Source organism: Heptranchias perlo, chromosome 2 (genome assembly GCF_035084215.1).
Source record: "Heptranchias perlo isolate sHepPer1 chromosome 2, sHepPer1.hap1, whole genome shotgun sequence".
Taxonomy (NCBI): domain Eukaryota; kingdom Metazoa; phylum Chordata; class Chondrichthyes; order Hexanchiformes; family Hexanchidae; genus Heptranchias; species Heptranchias perlo.
In genome coordinates, this window is record NC_090326.1 from 14,238,523 (window position 1) to 14,253,904 (window position 15,382).

At 44.1% G+C, this 15,382-nt stretch overlaps 1 long non-coding RNA gene across 1 annotated transcript; it reads right to left on the reverse strand.

Annotated features, from left to right (window-relative positions):
* Nucleotides 1-3,203: 3,203 nt before the first annotated feature.
* LOC137335217 (uncharacterized) lies at nt 3,204-14,534 on the reverse strand. Its single transcript, XR_010966365.1, has 2 exons — nt 13,813-14,534; nt 3,204-5,783 (listed from the first exon to the last, which is right to left on the reverse strand). It is a non-coding gene; the product is annotated as an uncharacterized lncRNA (long non-coding RNA).
* Between the last annotated feature and the right edge of the window lie 848 nt (nt 14,535-15,382).

Consider the following 15,382-nt stretch of genomic DNA (forward strand, 5'->3'; position numbering starts at 1 on the left):
GGAGCAGATTATTAAAATGGATGAAAGTAACCAGTGTCCTTTTTATTAGTTACCAAAAAGCAAAAAAAAACCTTGACGAGCGATTAAGTTTGAATAAATTAGAATACAATTTATGGCATTCAAGTTTTCTTCTGCAGATTTTTTTTTTGTTTCATTACATTAATTTTTGATATTGCATTAATTTCTGTGTGACAAAAAACCTCCGAGTACATTCTGCATTGCAGTGGGATCGACTGCATGAGAGCAGTTTCTAAATCAGAAAGGAGCTGACTTCAGTTGGTTTAATATCGGGGCAACCTAACTACCACAGTTTAAAGTATAACTCAGTCTAGATTTGTAGGGATTTTAATGAAGACAATTGATCCATCAAATAAATGCTAACATATAGGCAGCCGCAGGTTCTGTTAACAATTGAATAAAAGTTGTAATTGATTCTAATCTGCAGGCAAAAATATTTCTGAATGGATCTGAAAATAAAAGATATTTTGCAAACACAAGTTTCAGCAGTCAAAATCTATAGAATTTTTCTTCATTAATTTACGTGGTTTACCAGAATGGTTGACATGAAGGACTAACAGATATTTATGGCTACACCAATTCCAGCGATCATGGAGGAGATTGGCACTGGTGGAAGTAGTCCAGTGTCATAGTGTTTGAACGGAAAGGCCAAAAACAAGAGCTAGGTTAGTTTGTACCAGTGCCACGAGATTCTGGCCCCTGTTGACGACTCAAAATGTAGTTTCCTTTGGCTCTACCATTTGAAAGGAACATAGGAACAGGAGTAGGCCATTCAGCCCCTCAAGCCTGTTCCGCCATTCAATTAGATCATGGCTGATTAGTACCTAAACTCCATTTACCTGCCTTTGATCCACACCCCTTGATACCCTTACCAAATAAAAATCTACCGATCTCCATCTTGAAAATTTCAATTTGGTTTAAACAAAATAATCATTATTTAGAGTGGGTAAGGGAAATGCTAATTACATATTTTTTCAGGAGCGAATCAACTGTCTGGGCAGAATCCTTGGAACTCTCCTTCCAAATTCCCTCATTAGAACACATCCTTTCTCCATTCTACGCCCCAGCAGCCCACTCCCACTTGCAACAGTGTGCCCTGGGCTCGTTGTAGGCTATGTTATGGGGAACGGTTAGTGTTTAATTTTTACATATAATGGCCCGGAATTTGCTGGGAAAATAATGGCGAGTTTAATGGCGCTCATTATTAGTGTGTAAATAACCCAGCAATTTGTGGCAAGGAAGAGATACCCTGCGAGTTGCGAATCACCACAAATTGCTGGATGATTTGTGCCGCTCCACCGTTGGCTTTACGAAAACGGCAGCTCGCCCTCAACCTCCCCGTGAGTTTCAAGAAACTGCTGAGTTTGCACTGTTAAATCGAATTAAACTCGCCGCAAAAAGTTAGGGCTGGTATTTAACGACCCTTTAAATGAAGAGATTTATGTTCCTGCAATGCCACTCAACCTCTCCATCCCACGAAAGGGAACAATTGATACTGTGGAGTCTCATTCCTACAAGTAGTAAATTGTTGTTAGAGATTTTTAAAATGTAAAATGTTTTAAATTTTTTCTTACTTTTTCTTTCTGTCCCTTTTTTCTCTCTTAATCTAATCTTTCTTTCTCTCTCTTTATTTCTCTTGCTGTACCTGATTAACTCTAATTCACCCTCCATCTCTGTCCTTCCTCTCTTGCTTTCTAAATGCTAAAATCTCATTAGTTAAGGAGATTCACTATTGGCCCTGTCGATCACCAAGGTCCCAGATGCCCTGTTACCAGCTCACACTTCCAGCAAGTTAGGGCGTAAAAGAATTTCTAGCTGAAGGGTGAGGGAAGATATCCATCTCACGGGGGCACATCAAGGCAGCATTTGACCGAGTGTGGCACCAAGGAGCCCCAGTAAAATTGAAGTCAACGGGAATCAGGGGGAAAGCTCTCCAGTGGCTGGAGTCATACCAAGCACAGGAAGATGGTGGTGGTTGTTGGAGGCCAATCATCTCAGCCCCAGGACATTGCTGCAGGATTTTCTCAGGGCAGTGTCCTAGGCCCAACCATCTTCAGCTGCTTCATCAATGACCTTCCCTCCATCATAAGGTCAGAAATGGGGATGTTCGCTGATGATTGCACAGTGTTCAGTTCCATTCACAACCCCTCAAATAATGAAGCAGTCCCAGCCCGCAAGCAGCAAGACCTGGACAACATCCAGGCTTGGGCTCATAAGTGGCAAGTAACATTCGCGCCAGACAGTAACCATCTCCACCAAGAGCGAGTCTAACCACCTTCCCATGACATTCAACGGCATTACCATCGCCGAATCCCCCACTACCAACATCCTGTGGGTCACCATTGACCAGAAACTTAACTGGATCAGCCATATAAATACTGTGGTTACAAGAGCAGGTCAGAGGCTGGGTATTCTGCGGGGAGTGACTCACCTCCTGACTCCCCAAAGCCTTTCCACCATCTACAAGGCACAAGTCAGGAGTGTGATGGAATACTCTCCATTTGCCTGGATGAGTGCAGCTCCAACAACACTCAAGAAGCTCGACACCATCCAGGACAAAGCAACCCGCTTGATTGGCATCCCATCCACCACCCTAAACATTCACTCCCTTCACCACCGGCGCACAGTGGCTGCAGTGTGTACCATCCACAGGATGCACTGCAGCAACTTGCCAAGGCTTCTTCAACAGCACCTCCCAAACCCGCGACCTCAACCACCTAGAAGGACAAGAGCAGCAGGCACATAGGAACAACACCACCTGCACGTTCCCCTCCAAGTCACACACCATCCCGACTTGGAAATATATTGCCGTTCCTTCATCGTCGCTGGGTCAAAATCCTGGAACTCCCTTCCTAACAGTACTGTGGGAGAATCTTCTCCACACGGACTGCAGCGGTTCAAGAAGGCGGCTCACCACCACCTTCTCAAGGGCAATTAGGGATGGGCAATAAATGCCGGCCTCGCCAGATACACACCCACATCCCATGAATGAATAAAAAAAACACTGTGGGATGCCCTGCTCCAGCAAATTCTGGGCCATTATATACTCTGCGTGTGTCACATGTTTTGTTTGTCACCCTGCAAGTATTTCTATATGAAAATTATAAGGTTAATTTTGCACGTCTCCCACTGATGGTGAGGGAGGCTTCCAAAAATGTACCTCATACTTAAAAAAAACCTCAATATTTGTAATCTACTGAGAAACTTCCTCAGCAGCAGAAAATAATTTATTGACCCAATTGTCGGAATTACGTAGGCTGTAATTGAGCAAAAGAAGAAAAAAAAACAACTGACCTCTAATTGACCCACGCACATGATAACAGCAATCAGCATGTAATTGATTTGAACAATTTAGAGCAACTACTGCCTGTAGTCAGAGTGGGGCAGGATTTCCATTGGAACTTTACTGGTCACTGGATGCCCAGCGCAACTCCAGAAGGTCGTTGTGAGAAATTCTTTGGGAGCAACTCCACCAATCCCTCACTCTCCCCTGCCATTACTGAACATAGAATGTGCATAAGTATGGGCATGTGTATTTAAATCATTAAAAGTATTTCCCATCATTTTGCGCCTGAGCAACACTGGGTGATAGGCATGTCTCTGCACCCCTGGCGTCTAGTATTGCTGCGGTATGGGAGATTTAAATTCTAAAGGACACGTAGCCCTGCAAAATTTAAATTTTTAACAAAAATGTTTCAGCTACTGGGGGCAACCAGGTTCAATATGTTACCGGTGCACTCTTTAGTTACACGCATGCGTGTTTTAGCACGAAAATAACACATTGGGCTTGATTTTGCTCTGAGTGGCCAACGAACAAGACTTGGACTTGCCCCATAGACGTTTGATGGCCTTTTGCATTGCAATTTCCTCTCATCGGGTCCTCAATTCAGTGCAATGCCCTCTCCCGGGCATTTGGGACTTGTGTGAACAGGGCAAGCAGCTGCGTATCCCCTTAATCAATCAGATTGAAACCCCGTTAATAAGCAGCGCAGACACAGAACCTGGAAGTGTAAGTTAGAATAGTAAATTCAATGTAAAATCAGTTATAGAAAGCAAAATAGAGAGGGTAAAAAAATATTGAATTAGAAGACAGATAAAATAGACAGAAAGAAAAAGTAAAGAAAAATTAAATGTCCAACAACAATTAAAATCTGAAGGAATGAGATTCCGCACTTGCAAAAGTTAATTTTCTGTGCTGGAGAGGTTGTTTGGCAGTCATTAAGGCTTACCACGCCGTAAAAATTTTGGTTGGACTAAAAAAACTTGACGTGCCTTCTTCTGGCGAGATGACTTTGTTTCCATCAGGGCAGTTCAGGAATTTCGCGCTGTTGCAGTCATTTCAACAGTGAGTCAGCCAGCGAGATGCCCTTCCTGCAAAGCTTCTGGAGGAGCAGGACATCTGGTAGAGGAACTTCTGGATTTCCGCATTTAACTGCACATGTGCGGTCGCTGGAAGTTGCTCTACCATTTGCACAGAAATAACGGTGAGCACTGTTGTGTTCGCCGTTACTTTTAGTGCAATTTCCAGGTCATTGCCTTTGCATGGCATAAGGCTCCTGTCCTTATAGAACACGTCCTCTAACTTACCACATGCAGTACTGTGGGATATCCATTAGTGACGAAATATGAAGTATTGAACTGTACATATTGAAGTATGAAATATTTCAATATCATTAAGGTGGTAGCTGTGGCTCAGTGGGTAACACTCTTGCCTTGGAATCAGAAGGTTGTAGGTTCAAATCCCACTCTAGAGACTTGAACACATAATCCAGGCTGACACTTCAGTGCAGTACTGAGGGAGTGCTGCACTTTTGTCTTTCAGATGAGATGTTAAACTGAGGTCCCTTCTGCCCTCTCAGGCGGATGGAAAGGATCCCACAGCACTATTTGAAGAAGAGCAGAGGAATTCTCCCCGGTGTCCTGGCCAATATTTATCCCTCAACCAACATCACTAAATCAGATTATCTGGTCATTTATCTCAATGCTGTTTGTGGGATCTTTCTGCCCGCAAACTTTGTTTGAACCTCAATTTTTCAGTTTTCCTGAAATTCTGCTGATTAATTTGTTCAATAAATTAAATTGAAGATTTCGCAGACAAACTATCAGAATATTTCATTTATTCGCCGCTATATGCCGAAGGTAACTGTCAGATTTACAATCCATTTGTCTTTATTGAATAAAAAAATGACTCTGGATAAATCAGATAAGATGTTTGTCTGAAGTTTCAATTACAACACTTTGAGGATTTTGAATATTCTTAAACTTATTGTTGTCAAGAAGAGAGAATTGTTCACAAATGAATACAGTGCGAGCTAGATATTCGTAATAAATATTCATTAATAAAAACATTAAGAAAATTGAGTGCTACTCATCAAATTTTGTATTCGAACAGCCCTGAATTTGCACACTTTACCTGATGAACTTTAATGAATGTTCGTGGAATTCATACATTTTTCATAGATTTTGAGATACATTTCATAATCACTTTGGCAGAATCCCTGAAAGCTTCTCGTAGATGTTTATTGATGTTTATAAGTGAACGTTTGGAATTTCCTGCTACTTGAATCTTGCCAAAGTCGTACTTTAAACCGTTGTGTCCCTGAACCTGAAACATAAGCTGAAAAGTCACAGTTCTTGTAAATAATGAGCTAAGGGACTGCCTGAACGTTGATAGATGATCATTGAGAATTGGCAATCAGCGTTCACGCATTGTTAACTCGATATTCAGGAAGAGTTCAGAATCATTTCATTATGGCTCCTAGAACCTTCATAAATGTTAAATATACACAAAGGTTAATGCAGAGGTTGGTGCATGTTATAAGGCACCAACACATCATGGGGCTAAGAAAACATCAGAAACCACAAGAATGAAACCTGAGGGCCTAGTAATTGGATCATGCAGTGCCTGAATCTCAGCCCAAAAAAGGGCACTGAAGGGTCCAATATGGCGGGTAGTGAGCACGCGCTCATTCCGCGCTGGTATGTGCCACATGCCATATTGGCTAGGGCGCTCTGCAGTTGCCTAAACCGGGTGTTAGTCCCATTGCTGATGCAAATCGGGGGGCCTAATGCCTCTTTCCAATTTGGATTGCGACGAGCTGCAATATGTGTCGCGCATACTGGGGATTGTGAGGTGGGGGGGGGGGAAACCTTTGTGGAGAGTTCAGCATGAATTCCAGGCCTCATTTAAATATTCCAGCATTGTCTCCCGCTCGAAACCAGTGGCAGTGACATCGTGGCCGGTGGATGGGAACAGGAGCTCAAGGGAACGGTCCCTGGCATGAAGTTAGCGCTGGGTAGAGGCTTTGACAGCAGGTGCAGGCACTGGGAAGCAGAGGCACGGCCGGGGCTGTGTGGAGGCCCAAGGACTCCTTGTGGGGCCCGGTGTGGGTGGGGTTGGGAGGGCACTTCAGGTCCACGAAGATTCCACAGAAAAGTGAAGCTGGAGCTTCGGTCGAACTCGATGTCAGTGAGGATATAGGGCCAGATTTTTGCAGAAAAAATAACGGCATCTGAACGACGCACGTCATTATTAATGCACAAATTGTCCAGCAACTTGTGCCGAAGAAAAGATACCCCATGACAGCACCTCCCAAACCCGTGACCTCTACCATCTAGAAGGACAAGGGCGGCAGGCACACGGGAACAACACCACCTGCACGTTCCCCTTCAAGTCACACACCATCCCGACTTGGAAATATATCGCTGTTCCTTCATCGTCACTGGGTCAAAATCCTGGTACACCCTTCCTAACAGCACTGTGGGAGAACCTTCACCACACGGACTGCAGCGGTTCAAGAAGGCGGCTCACCACCACCTTCTCAAGGGCAATTAGTGATGGGCAATAAATGCCGGCCTCGCCAGTGACGCCCACATAACCATGAGCGAATAAAAAAAATATCGGCACAAGTTGCTGGCCGATTTGCACCGCTCTGCCGTTAGCTTCGTGAAAACAGCATCTTGTGCTTAACCTCCCCGTGATTTTCATGGAAAAACATAGAAAATAGGAGCAAGAGTAGGCCATTCGGCCCTTCGGGCCTGCTCCACCATTCAAAATGATCATGGATGATCGTCTAACTCAGTACCCTGTTCCCGCTTTTTCCCCATATCCCTTGATCCCTTTAGCATTAAGAAATATATCTATCTCCTTCTTAAATACATCTAATGACTTGGCCTCCGCTGCTTTCTGTGGTAGAGAATTCCATAGGTTCACCACCCTCTGAGTGAAGAAATTTCTCCTCATCTCGGTTTTAAATGGCATACCCCGTATCCTGAGACTGTGACCCCTGGTTCTGGACTCCCCAGCCATCGGGAACATCCTCCCTACATCCAGTCTGTCTAGTCCTGTTAGAATTTTATATGTTTCAATGAGATCACCCCTCATTCTTCTAAACTCTAGTGAATATAGGCCTAGTCGACCCAATCTCTCCTCATATGTCAGTCCTGCCATCCCAGGAATCAGTCTGGTAAACCTTCGTTGCACTCCCTCCATGGCAAGGACATCCTTCCTCAGACAAGGAGACCAAAACTTCACACAATACTCCAGATGTGGTCTCACCAAGGCCCTGTACAACTGCAGTAAGATATCCCTGCTCCTGTACTCAAATCCTCTTGCAATGAAGGCCAACGTACCATTCATGAAGTTGCTGGATTTGCATATTAATTGCCCATTAAACTTGCCACAGAAAGTTAAGTCTAGTAATCAACAGTGTAAGTACCCTTTTAACGACATGATAATTGATTGCCAATCAACCTCTCTGGCCCAGAAAGTGAACAATTATAAGTGTGGCGTCTCATGCCTTCAGGTTGTGAATTGTTTTAGGCGATTTTAAAAATGTCAAATGTTAAATTCAAAACAAAACGTTCTTGTTTTTCTTTTCTGTCTCTTTTTTTCCCTCTCTCTTAATCCAATCTTTCTTTCCCTCTCTTTATTTCTCTTTCTGTATCTGATTTGACATTGAATTCACCCACTCTAATTCATTCTCAATCCTTTAACCTCATTGTTTAGGGAGATACACTGTTTGTCCCGTTGTTCACCAAGATGTCCTGTTGCCCTCGTCGCACTGTTACTAGCTCACACTTCCAGCAACTTTTTGGGCAGAAAATTAAAAAATCGAAATGTGCATGAACAAGCTTAACTAATGGGGCACGGTGCGAGATGTCCTGCTCCAGCATAATCTAGCCCAAGATGTCTCTGGGTGGGAATGGTGCAGCCTCTGGCTAGTAAGTGAACACGGACGATTTTAAACCCTCCCACACACCGTAACCCGTCGGCTGGGGGTGGGAGGTTAAAATCAACCCCACTGTGGTTATTCTGCGTGTCCTGGAATCCTGGGTTTCTCTTTCCACCTTTCTATCTATTTCTAATGTATTTTCCACAAAGCTAAAACACCTCCGTGAACTATAAAAATGCTGAATCTTGAGGTTTTAAACGTTATTACTGCTGCGAAATGTGCTGCTCACAGATTCACACCCAAGAAGGTAAGGTCAGACCATTAGGATTGATAAATGGCAGATGTAAGGTTGAGACAAGATTTTAAACATTTGAAAAGAAATACTTCATATTCCCCAATTATTAATCCATTGAAGAATGGGTCTTTGGTGTTTCTTTAACAAATAAACCTCGAGATCTCCACAGAAATTTCAATCAAAATCCAATTGCTAGAAAACAATGAAACTTTTCTTGTTTCGTGTAAGGACCGAGTCTCGGATAGTTTGGTGCTGATGAGCTGCTCTCACTGGGAACTGGATGGATTTGGTTTTGAATTCAATCCTTAAACTCAACATTCTGGGCTGGATTTAGCAATGGTCCCAGCAGTAAAACCACTGCACCAGCCCATAAATCAGGGTACTAAATTTTAACTAAATACAATATGGGTTAAAAAAGAAAACTACTTTTATTCTGATTTAGCCACATCTCATCGCATTCATGATTTGTTTTTAAAGTTTAATCTAAAAAGAAATGCTAATAGAGCTTGACCATGCTGAGTTCACTCCATGTGACAAAAAGCTCTCATTACTGCAGACAACAAGGTTCACCAGGAAGTGCCAACAAAAGCCACTTTCCCTTTCGACAAGTACTTTTAGTACTATGATTACCCCTTGTGCCAGCTAAATTGCTTACTCTAGTTCATAATCTACTCTTATTCCAATGCTCTCCTGGCCGGCCTCCCACCTTGTACCCTCCGTAAACCTGAGCTCATCCAAAACTCTGCTGCCCGTCTCCTAACTCGCACCAAGTCCCGTTCACCCATCACCCCTGTGCTCGCTGACCTACATTGGCTCCCAGTCCGGCAACACCTCGATTTTAGAATTCTCCTCCTTGTTTTCAAATCCCTCCATGGCCTCACCCCTCACTATCTCTGTATCCTCCTCCAGCCCTACAACCCTCTGAGATCTCCGCACTCCTCCCGCTCTGGCCTCTTGCGCATTCCCAATTTTAATCACTCCACCATTGGTGGCCGTGCCTTCATCTGCCTAGGCTCTAAGTTCAGGAATTCCCTCCCTAAACCTCTTTGCCTCTCCACTTCTCTCTCCTCCTTTAAGACCCTCCTTAAAACCTACCACTTTGACAAAGCTTTTGGTCACATCATGTGGCTTGGTGTCAAATTTTGTTTGATAAAATAGGGATGGGGGGGCGTTTGAAAGACAGGTCCATTTCCGCTTTCTGGGGAGACATCTCTGCCAATCCTTGAAGCCCACCAGCGCTGCCTCTGATTGATGCCATCACGGACCGAATAGTACCAATCAGGTCTTGGAAGCCCTGTGTAAGTGTGGATTCAAGCCGGCCCTCGAAGCTTCTGTTGAAACATTGTTAGCTCCCACTCCAGGAGTGACTTTTGTCCTTAGAAGCTCTTCCTGACGTCTTGATGCTGCAACAATCTCCCAGCCTGTCACAGTTCTGCAGATCACGAATAACCTCCTGCAACAGAGTGGACAGTGGATTCCTCCCACTTATCCATCATCTCAAACATTCGCTTGGAAACCATCTCCACTGTGTCCACATGAGATCGATGCACCTGAATCATTAAAGGCCGGGCCCCTGAGATCTGGGTCCGTAGGCTCCTCGGGCGATGGCAGTTGTTTCTCCCCCCATCCGTGGAGGAAGAGCTCTTCCTCTGCCCCTCTCTTTCTCCCCTCTCTCTTCCTCCCCCTTTCTCTTCTTCCCCCTTTCTTCCTCCCTTCTCTTCCTCACCCTTTCTCCCTCCCCTTTTCCTCCTCCCCCTCTCTTCCTCTCCTCCTCTCCCTTTCCTCCTCTCCCTCTCTTCCTCTCCTCCTCTCCCTCTCCTCCTCCCCCTTTCCTTCTCCACCTCTCTTCCTCTCTTCCTGCCCCTCTCCTCCTCCCTCTCTCCTCCTCCCCCTTTCCTCCTCCCCCTCTCTTCCTCTCCTCCTCCCTCTCTCCTCCTCCCCATTTCCGCCTCTCCCTCTCTTCCTCCCTCTCTCCTCCTCCCCATCTCTTCCTCCCCCTCTGTTCCTCTCTTTCTTCAGTTCTCCTATCCTCCTCCCCTCTCCCCTACTCTCGGGTCTTCAGTTTCACGGGTGCTCAGTAACTCACTCGATGACAACCCTTCTGACCCTTGAATTCATCGCAAGTGGGTGGCTCTGTGGCTGTGCTGGTATTTACACGGGTCAGATGCCAGGACGGAGTTGGTGAGGACATGGCGGGCACTCATAGGGAGTGGTTGGCCTCTTCCTCCAATCACACCCCTCCTCCCCCTGCTGTGAAGTGAAAGACAGAGAGCTTGCCTATGCTAATATGTTACCCCCTTCACCATGAGCTCTTATTTTGTGTAGAAGCCTTTCATATGGCACCTTGTCAAATGCCTTCTGGAATTCCACAGGATCCCCTTTATCCATGTTGCTTGTTACTTCCTCAAAGAACTCTAATAGAAAAATCATAGAAAATAGGAGCAAGAGTAGGCCATTCGGCCCTTCGGGCCTGCTCCACCATTCAAAATGATCATGGATGATCGTCTAACTCAGTACCCTGTTCCCGCTTTTTCCCCATATCCCTTGATCCCTTTAACATTAAGAAATGTATCTATCTCCTTCTTGAACATATTTAATGACTTGGCTTCCACTGCCTTCTGTGGTAGAGAATTCCACAGGTTCACCACCCTCTGAGTGAAGAAATTTCTCCTCATCTCAGTTCTAAATGGCATACCCCGTATCCTGAGACTGTGACCCCTCATTATGGACTCCCCATCCATTGGGAACATCCTCCCTGCATCTAGTCTGTCTAGTCCTGTAAGAATTTTATGTAAATTAGTCAAACACGATTTCCCTTTCACAGAGCCGTGTTGACTCTGCCCGATTGCATTGAGATTTTCTAAATGCCCTTTTATAACCTCCTTAATTATAGATTCTAGCATTTTCCCTATGACAGATGTTAAGCTAACTGGCCTGTAGTTTCCTGCTTTCTGTCTCCCTCCTTTCTTGAATAGCGGAGTTACATTTGCTATCTTCCAATCTGATGGGAGCCTTCCAGAATCTAGGGAATTTTGGAAAATTAATACCAATGCATCTACTATCTTTACAGCCACTTCTTTTAAGACCCTAGGATGAAGTCCGTCAGGACCTGGGGACTTGTCAGCTTTTAGTTCTAATATTTTTTCGAGAACTCTTTCTCTGGTGATTGTAAATGTTTTAAGTTCCTCCCTTCCTTTCACCTCTTGATTCACAATTATTTCTGGCATGTTATCTGTATCCTCTACAGTGAAGACGGACCCAAAATATCTGTTCAATTCATCTGCCATTTCCTTGTTCCCCATTATTAATTCCCCAGACTCACTCTCTAGAGGACCAATGCTCACTTTACTTACTCTTTTCCTTTTTAAATACCTGTAGAAACTCTTACTATCTGTTTTTATCTTTCTAGCTAGCTTTCTCTTGTACTCTAATTTCTCCATCCTTATTATTCTTCTAGACAATCTTTGCTGTTTTTTTTATATTCTGTCCAATCTTCTGACCTGCCACTAATCTTCGCGGAATTATATGGTTTTTGTTTCAATTTGATACAATCTTTAACTTCCTTAGTTAGCCACGGGTGGTACGTCCTTCCCCTAAAGACTTTCTTTCTCACTGGAATGGATCTTTGCTGAGTGTTATGAAATATCTCATTAAATGTCTGCCATTGCATCTCTACTGACCTATCCCTTAACCTAATTTCCCAGTTCACTTTCGCCAGCTCTGTCTTCATGCCCTCATAATTGCCCTTATTTAAGTTTAAAGCACTAGTCTTAGATTTACTCTTCTCTCCCTCAAACTGAATGCAAAACTCAATCACTGCTACCTAGAGGCTCCTTTACAATGAGGTCATTAATTAATCCTGTCTCATTACACATTACCAGATCTAGAATAGCCTGCTCTCTGGTTGGCTCTGGAATGTGCTGCTCGAAGAAACTGTCCCGAAAGCATTCTATGAACTCATCTTCCAGGCTACCTTTGCCAATCAGATTCTTCCAATCTATATGTAGATTAAAATCACCCATGATTATCGCTGTTCCTTTCTCACAAGCCCCCATTATTTCTTCCTGTATACCCTGTCCTACAGTGTGGTTACTGTTAGGGGGCCTATAAACTACTCCCACAAGTGACTTCTTGCCTTTACTATTTCTTATCTCTACCCAAACTGATTCTACATCTTGGTCTTTAGAACTAAGGTCATTTCTTTCTATTATACTCATGTCATCCTTAATTAACAGAGCTACCCCTCCAGCTTTTCCTGGCTTCCTGTCCTTCTGAAATGTCAAGTACCCTTGAATATTCAGGTTCCAGCCTTTGTCATCTTGCAGCCATGTCTCTGTAATGGCTATCAGATTGTACATATTTATTTCTATTTAAGCTGTCAATTCATCCATTTTGTTACGAATGCTACGCACATTCAGATACAGAGCCTTTATATGTTGATTGCTGCCGTCAGTGTGGTGAAGGTGCTTTCACAATGCTACTGCGGTTTGATTGCTGGGCCCATTCAGAGTACAGGTAAGAGTCAACCAAAATGGTGTGGGACCAGAGTCACATGTAGGCCAGATCGGGTAAGGACGGCAGGTTTCCTTAACTAAAGCTGGTCCCATTGATGTAATCCCACTCCGTCATAGCAGGACCTCGGTCCCATTGCCTATGTTTTACAGTAGTCTCACCTTTAGATCCTGTACTCCACTCAGTTGCATCAAACCGCTACCTAGCAGTTCAAGGAGCAGTCCTCCCACCACCACCACCACCTCAGGACAAGTAGGGATGGACAATTAACGCTGGCCTTTGCCAGCAACACCCGCATCCCGAGAATGAATAAATGGATAAAAAACTGTGGGCCAATGGTAGTCAGGCAGTAGCAGAGAAGTGAGAGTGAGTGGAGAGGGGTAAAGTAGATGGGGTGCAACACACTGACCATGAATTAGGAGGTGGGTATAGTGGGAGGCAGTCCAACTGGACCCCTATTGTCAGAATTTATTCGGGTTCTCTCAATGGGCTGCCAGAAGACCGCAGAAACCCGGATAGATGGGTGAGCGTGGTTTCTGCTTAAGGTCAACTTGTGTCTAGTAAATTCCACAGAATAAAACCATCAAACTTTGGTTATAATCAACCTAACCTACAACATTCTTCAATCACTGCTCCTAGCTTCCCAGCTCTGCGGAGACAAGGCAACTTTTAGTTCATTATTACCACTTTTAAGCTTTGTAATATTGTTATTCTGGATTTATTTCCTAATTTAATTCAACTGTAAAAAATGAACATTTGGCAAAGGCACTGAACCTGTCGTTAGACAATCCGAGTTTAGAAATGGACACCCACTTGTGTTGGAGAACGGAGGCTGGGCCAGTCACTCTCGGATCGAGCTGCTGCAGGGGTCCTTGGATTGTGCTGCTGTCCTCTGTTCACTGGTCCAGTGCAGGTCGATCGATCGTCAATCTTCAATCACTGCTGGTCTTGGTGTTTGCAGTGGTGATTGCCCCAGCTCTAACAGTAGTTGAGAACTCTCCGTTAACCTTTCATACCCATGCATGTCAATGTGCCTCAGAAGGATGTCCTTAATTGGCAGAGTGAAGGAAAAGAACTTGCATTTATGACGCACCTTTCATAATCTCAGGACATCCCAAAGCGTTTGACAACCAAAGAAGTGTTTTTGAAGTGAAGTCACTGTTGTAATGTAGAAAACATGGCAGCCAATTTATGCACAGCAAGCTCCCACAAACAGCAATGTGATAATGACCAGATAATCTGTTCTAGTGATGTTGGTTGAGGGATAAATATTGGCCAGTACACCGGAGAGAACTCCCTTGTTCTTCTTCGAATAGTGTTGTGAGATCTTTTATGTCCACCTGAGGCAAACAGGGCTTCGGTTTAAAGTCTCATCCAAAAGCCAGCACCTCTGACAGTGCGGTGCTCTGTTAGTACTGTGCTGGAGTGTCAGCCTGGATTAGGTGCTCATGTTGCTGGAGCGGGAGCTTGAACCCACAACCGTCTGACTCAGAGGCGAGAGTGAGACCCACTGAACCATGGCTGACACTGTTGGGTGCCCTTAATGCCTTCAACCATTGGAATGCTGATTTTTCAAACACTGTGAATGAATAAGCAATTATAAATAAAGTCTTCTAGAAACTGAGGATAGGTGGGTCAACTGAAGTTCAGTGCTGTTATCGACTGTAACTTGATGCATTTTGGACCAGCTGCTTTCCCCATTTCTTTTTCCTTCTCTGCTACAATCTCCCTTCAGAACTGCTTATTTACAGAGGCTGCCTCAGGGAGCACATTCTGTGCTGTCACACAGTCACAATGTGGAAAGCAAGACACATATAATGATAGCTGTAAATGGCATGAAATAAATTACTCTTTACATTATTTTACACTGTTGTTTGTCTCAATCAGAGACCCCTTTACTGATCAATTTGCACAGTGTCTCTGATACACTGGGGCTAGCTCTGCGTGTTCAGCACTGTGATAGAAAGGCTACAACGCAAGACAAGAACACCATGGCCCAGAAGTTGCAGTGGCAGGGCGTCTAAAGGTGTCTGCCATTAGTTAGACTCGCCCTTGCAAGTTTTTGCATGCCAAGTTGCTGAAAGTGCGAGCTGATAACGTCACAGCGAGGAAAACAGGGCATCTGGGACCTGAGTGAACAGGACAAGCAACTGTGTATCTCCTTAATCAATCAGATTGAAGGATTGTGAAATTAACAGCCTGAGAAGGAAGTGTAAATTAGAGTGGGTGAATTCAATGTCAAATCAGGTACAGAAAGAGAAATAAAGAGAGGGAAAGAAAGGTTGGGTTAAGAGGGAGTGAGGAAAAGTTTTAAAAAAATTAAATTTTACATTTTTAAAATCTCCAACAATTAAAACCTGAAGGAATGAGACTCCACAATTGC